The following is a 7,027-nucleotide window of genomic DNA, read 5'->3' as shown; positions in this document are numbered from 1 at the left end:
GCTAAGAAGCAGGTCATAGAGGTAGAAAATAACTTCCATAAAAGGTTCCTTGAGCTAGCTAAAGTGGAAATTGAAAAATTGAAAAAAAATGGTTAAGGAAAAAGGAAACAATTGTACTAACAGTAAAATCTTGAAAGAATTGGATGGACAAATTAAAGACTTGGTATATTCTTAGCCCTTGGAAACAATTTTTTTTAGAATAGAAAACACTGAGTAGATTTTCAAAGCTCTTATTTCTCAAGCTCTAAAAAACAAGGAGGAATAGTAGTGGGACATTCTCCATGCGATCAAGATCTTTGAGGGAAATTTTGAAGCATGAATATGTAAAGAAATCTTTATAATAGGTACAATGGTTTCTCAAATGAGAGATGAAGATGAAATCAAGTTTGAGAGAGAGAATCCGTGTATCTTGTAGGGAACAAAAGTGAATCCCATCATCCTTGAGGAAAACCTAAAACCTTTTGGGTCTAAATAAACCAAGAAGTGTGACTATAAGGAGCTAGTTGATCAACATATTGAAGACAATGCACCATGAGTCATAGCTTGATTTCTATTTTGTTGTGTTATAATATTTTTCATGCACAAATATAAGATATTATCTTAATATGCTATTTTCTTATGTATAATGGTCTGTAAAAAAATATACATGAATTATTTGGTCCAATAGTATGATTTCCAAATGGAAAAGGACATTTTCCGCTTAGATAAGCCTCTAAGAAAGAATGGTTTAATATTGTTTATATATAATGTAAATTAATATTTATGTTTTAGATTTATATAATTCTTATAACTTAGTTATTAATTAATAAAGAAGGTAGTTTTTATTAATTGATAATAAGTTGTTATGACTTAATTATTAATTAAGGAAGATCACTATTATTAGTTGTTATCTATGAATGTGGATTGACTATGGTCATTGGCTACTCGTTTATTTGACTCATGTTTCATAAGAGAGAGGCTTCCATAAGGGAAAAAGACATATGCTCTTACTAGATACATTTAACCACTCATAAGAAATTTGGTGCTCTACAGTTCTACAACTTAGTATATGGTAGATGTTTAGGCGATAGATGTTATAAGTTAGACAATAAAGGTTAAATGTAAACATATTTTTTTATTATATTGTAATTTTATTTTTATTAATCATAATATACATATCACATTAAAATAATTGCATTGTTAAGACAATCATTGGGAGGTCACCAATTCAAATACCTTGGGTCTAGCGTATATATATGTGTGTCTATGTTATGTATAAATTAATATCATTTTTACCATATAAATTAAAATAATTATTTTGTATGCATATTTAAATTTAATTAATAAGCACATAAAAATTCCATACTTACAATATAACTAGATTCCTAACTATGGATATTCAACCCTATTTTATCATGGATATTATTAACTTCCAAATAAGATTTGTTACAATACCATGGGCCAATACCATGGCTTATCAATACCACATTCCCAAAAACCATAACTCATTTTAATCTAATGTCGACACTATTTAAAAATAAATCTAATTATTATTATGTATAAACACAATATAAATTTAAAGATGTTTATGAACATTAAAAAACACTTATGGTAAGTAAATAAAAATATAAATAAACTGGAGGTATGGTAAATAAATAAAACCTTTTTTTATACTTATTCCATAGGTATGATAAATAAATAAAAATAAAAATAAACTAAAGGTATGGTAAATAAATAAAATCTCTTTTTATATTTACTCCATAAACCTCTTTACATTTACTAAAACTCAAAAAAAATAAAATAAAAGCCCAAATACCATATTTATAAAGAGGTATGGTAAATAAATAAATAAATATAAAAGAGGTATACTAGGATTATAAATCAACATCTAAAATCTCATAGATCCATATTAGATCAAAAATACCGTGGGCCAAATACTATAGTAAATAAAAGAGGTATGTTAAATAGATAAAAATATAAATAAACCAGAGGTATGGTAAATAAATAAAACCTTTTTATATTTTTCAATAATCCATGAACACTAAAAAATGATGTTTTATCTAGATGAAGCTCATGGGAAAAATATTAATAAAAATAAAAATGGCACATGGTATTGAGACAATGGTATTGACCCAACGGTAAAATGGCCCGTGGTATAGGTCGGCCGTGGTATAGACCCATGATATTTTTATTAATATTAATATAAAAAAAAATAAAAATAACCCCATGATATATATAAATCAGATCTATTAGAAGTAACAATCCAGATCTTTCTATTGTTTTGTGCAGAAGTAACAATCCAGATCTTCCTATTGTTGAGCTGCGCAAAACAACAATCCAGATCTTGTTATTGTTCAACTGCGCAAAACTTCATATCTCTTGATCAGATCTATTGTTCAAAGAATGGAACAAGGGAACAGAAGCAGTAACAATAATGAGGGAGAAAAGCTTCTCCGTATTCTGAGAGACGTGGAAGCCGCACTAAACGCAAACGCAACAGAGGCAATTACAACCACTGAAAGGCCCCAAAGCGAAGATCATGTAGATGCAGAGCATTTGGTGTCCAGCATAACTGTTAATATGATCGAACTTGAGAATGTTGGTCTACCTGAGTTCCGGGAAGGGTGGCGGGGAGAGAGGATAGATCGCACGAGAATCAGAGTTAACAGAGCCGATGAAATTGCTCAAAATGAAGAGAGTGATGAAGACTATCTCCTGGAGAATGTAATCGTTTTCAGATTTATAGATGATTTCCGCCCACAGAGCGATGGAATCGTTAAAACTCAAATTATTTGGAATTCCAAATTCTCGTGGCGTGATATCAAACAACATCTGGAGAATGATACATATAAATTCTATTTCAAATATGAAAATGTCTTTATTGAGATGCCTGACTCTTCAGACAACTCAGACGAAGAGGAAACAGAAGAAGAAGAAATAATTACAGACAACTCAGACGAAGAGGAAACAGAAGAAGAAATAATTTCTAGTGATGCAGAAGAAGTGTGGGTAAATAGCAGTGTTCGTGCAGCAATTGATGCGTTGCCAGCAGTTATAAGTCCCCAAGAAAAGGAAAGCGGGGATGTGGTAATGTGCACTATCTGTCACGAAACGTTTTCCACTGGAGATCCTGCAAAACAATTACCGTGCACACATAGTTTTCATGCAAAGTGCATTCTGTTATGGTTTGATCGTAACCATTCGTGTCCAATATGCAGACGTGAGGTGGTGTTGCAGCAAGACAACCTTGTTGTTCTCAACTTAAGTTTTCGGTAACTTAATTTTTTTTCAGTAACAATTTTTTTTTCTCGGTGGCCATCTAGTTTGAAGCATTTCCCATTACTCTGTTTCTTGACTCCGCCAATCTAGTTTGAAGCATTTCCCATTACTCTGTTTCTTGACTCCGCCAATCAAGATCAAGTAGTATTTTCCACGTTGCATTAGTAGTAGACCGTTTCACACTACCATCATCAATAGCTGTTTGAAGCATTTCCCATTACTCTGTTTCTTGACTCCGCCAATCAAGATCAAGTAGTATTTCCCACATTGCCCATTATTCTGTTTCTTGACTCCGCCAATCAAGATCAAGTAGTATTTTCCACGTTGCATTAGTAGTAGACCGTTTCACACTACCATCATCAATAGCTGAAATGGATTGGTTTTATATTGTGAAAATCTATTGTTTTATTGCTTGAAAACCGCTGCAGCGCCGAAATGTTAGTTCATTGCTCTATATCTCCAGTATATTTCAGTATATGTAACCTATGCAACATGAGCTTATGGGTTTTATTATACGTTCTAGATTTGGAATTGCGCCGCATTTTGTTTAGTGCATAATATTTAAATATATGCTTGATTGAAGGCCTGAATGTGTGTTTTATCGATTGTAAAATGCGAAAGATTTTTAATTATTTGAGTCTGTTTAGTGTAGCTAACATGATGCTATTGGATTTTATTGTGTAGGTTAGAATTGGAAAAATGCTATGGGATATTTTTTTACAGATTTCTTTTTATGCCTGGTAAATAATTTTCCTGTTATGTTAATATTTCACTGTAATGAAAATGGTGTCATTTGAGTAGACAATGGTGTCACTGAATTATTCAAAAACATAAAATGTATTGGTGCATTTGAATATCATGCATTGAGGCTCAACCAAGAGTTGAGCTGCCATGTTTTAGAATGCCTAATTATCTAGGTTAGCTAAAAAAAATAGTAAGAGTATTCAGACTTCCATATATGACTTCCATATATATTTAAAACTTCACAATAAAGAAGTTTATAATTATTTACTCTCTAATTTTATCTAATGAAAGAGTACAAGGGATTTTATGATAAATGAATGATGTCACGAATTTCAAGGTCTGTTTTCAAAGGGAATATGATGTTGTTATATGATTAAGTAGATTTTATTATTTTTCACTGAAACTATTATCAGCAACCACAAAAATAAGATAATTTAAGGATAAGATTATGAAGAAAACCAAGTTCCTGCTTTTGCTTCGATCCCCATAACCAAAAGAGTGCTAAACAATCCATAGAGGAGACATTCATAGCTTGTGACTTCAGTTGGAAGCCTCATCATTCTTAGCTAAGTCCCCGGCCTAACCCTGGGTACCCATAGAATATGGATAAACCAAACTAATTTAACTACTATGCCATTTTTTGTTCTGCTATTTAATTTTTTGGGCAAGAACTTAATTATTACTCCTTTTTTTGTTTTGCTATTTAATTTTTTTGGCAAGAACTTGAATTTTGGTGATTTGAAATATGTTCTTGAATGTATATTCTCTGGAAAATATTTAGGTACTCACAAATTGGAAAAAAAAAATTGCCTCCTCACTTGCACACAAAATGAACTAGAAGAGAGCTAATACTTCTAGCAAAATAACCTTCCGCACAAAGTGATCTACATGTGTGAGTATAGCATTGGTGGTTACGCAACTCTGTAACAAGACTCCTCCTTATATTTCAATAACACTTAAATGTTTTCTTATCTAATGGCCACAAAGAATTGTTGCAAAATAACTAACATATCATGGTTATGGTTTCCAACATCATTCATCAGTTACAAAATTTTACAGACACATAATACTTCACCCAATTATTTAATTATTTAAAAAAACCACAGTACTTCAAGCTTTACATGAAAAGGAATACTAAATAAAAAAAGGAAAAAAGAGAAACTTCAATCTTTAGATGAAAGAGAATACAAAATTAAAAAAGGAAAAAATAGAAACTGTCCTTTCATGTTTAAATGGAAAGGGAAAAAAACTGGAATACCAAATGGAAAGGGAAAAAACTAAACTCATGTTCCCATGATTATTCAATGGAGCAACAAAAGAAAGAAACCAACAATTATTTCTTACTTTTGTTTTTTTTTATAATTAGTTGCTCTCTTGCTTGTAGGAAAGCTTATGCAATTGACATAGAAGTAGAAATTCTAGAAGAATTGGCTAAACCAAGAACAAGATCATTTACAACATCATTTACTTCCTCAATTCAACATCATTTACTTGTGAAAAAATGTTACAGAGTCACAAGCTCTTACCAAGAACAAGATCAAACAATATTATTTAATTTAGCACATATTTGATGTATATTTTGCTCCACATCCCCACCACATATTCCAGAGATTGAGATTCCACAGGATGAAATTCACAATCTTTCCTTTGAACTTAGATTTGAAGTCAACATATCTTTTGTTGTTTTACATGAGGTTGCAACTTGTAGAGACATGAATAAATATCTATTGGTATTTTTCTTAAACACTTTGTGTTCTTCAATTTTGAACTTTTGATCCACATGCATTATCATTTTAATCCTTGAGCTCCACTCTTAATTGCAGGTCTTTTGCTTCTCTCTCTGTGTGATTTCCTGACTCTTGCCTACATTGGTGAGGTTGCTAGTTGTTTTTATGTTAATAAGGTCAAAAAATATTATTTAATTTAACAGCTAATTGATGTATCATTTGCTACAGTTCCCTACCACATAATTTATAGATGGTGAATATATTATAAAGGAAATCGTTGCAAAACCAAAGACTCAGGGACCCTTTATCTCTCCTAAGACAAGACACATGGCGGTAGCTAATTGGCCCTCAGGAGCTGATGGTGGTAGATGATGTTAGCATGACATGTCTATATAAAAGACACGTGGGATTCATATTCAACATTTTAGAGTGGCTTAATGGAGAAAATATTTGTGAGAGGTGTCACCACTATGGAGACGCCACATGGGGTTGATGATAAGAGCATGATGTCATCTTGTAAGCATATCGAAGGTCGGGGATTTTGTAAGTCCACTGTAATTTATTTTTGAGAAAGTTATGATACACGAAGCTTTGATGTTGATTGGAACTTGGTTATGGAACGAGTGTGGGTGCACTTTGGGATCCCACAGTCTATCATCTCAGATCGGGACAGTCGGTTTCTCAGCACCTTTTGGTCCAGTCTCTGGTCAATGCTGGACACCAAACTCACGAAGTCCACAGCCTTCCATCCTCAAACTGATGGCCAGACAGAGGTTGTCAATAGGATGATTGTGCACATTCTGCGCATGTATAACTCAAAGCATCCACGCACATGGGACAAGAACCTCCCCTACGTTCAGCACAGCTACAACCGAGCTCTTCACAGCTCCACTGGCCATAGCCCTTTTCAGGTGGGTTTGGGATTCCAGCCACTATGCCCCATTGATGTGGCCATGCCACTTGCAGCTACTCACATGAATTCAGCTCATGTCCAGTCCGAAACAGATAAGGCCACCAGCTTCATTGAGCGCATCCAACATATTCGCCAGCATGTCCATGACATTCTTGAGAAATCAAATGCCAAGTACAAGCAGCAACATGATCAACATCGGGTGCCACACAAGTTTCAGGTGGGCGACAAAGTCTGGTTGCATTTGCAAAAGGAACGCCTTACTGGAACCTATCAGAAATTGAGACCACTCCGATATGGTCCTTACACCATTACTAAGGCTATGGGAGACAATGCATTTGAGCTCAGCATTCCCCCATTCCTTGGCCTGCACCCAGTATTCAATGTG

This window comes from Pinus tabuliformis, chromosome 6 (assembly GCF_031772625.1).
Source record: "Pinus tabuliformis cultivar Carrire ecotype Pingquan chromosome 6, CPIR1, whole genome shotgun sequence".
NCBI classification, from domain to species: domain Eukaryota; kingdom Viridiplantae; phylum Streptophyta; class Pinopsida; order Pinales; family Pinaceae; genus Pinus; species Pinus tabuliformis.
This window is presented reverse-complemented; position numbering follows the sequence as displayed.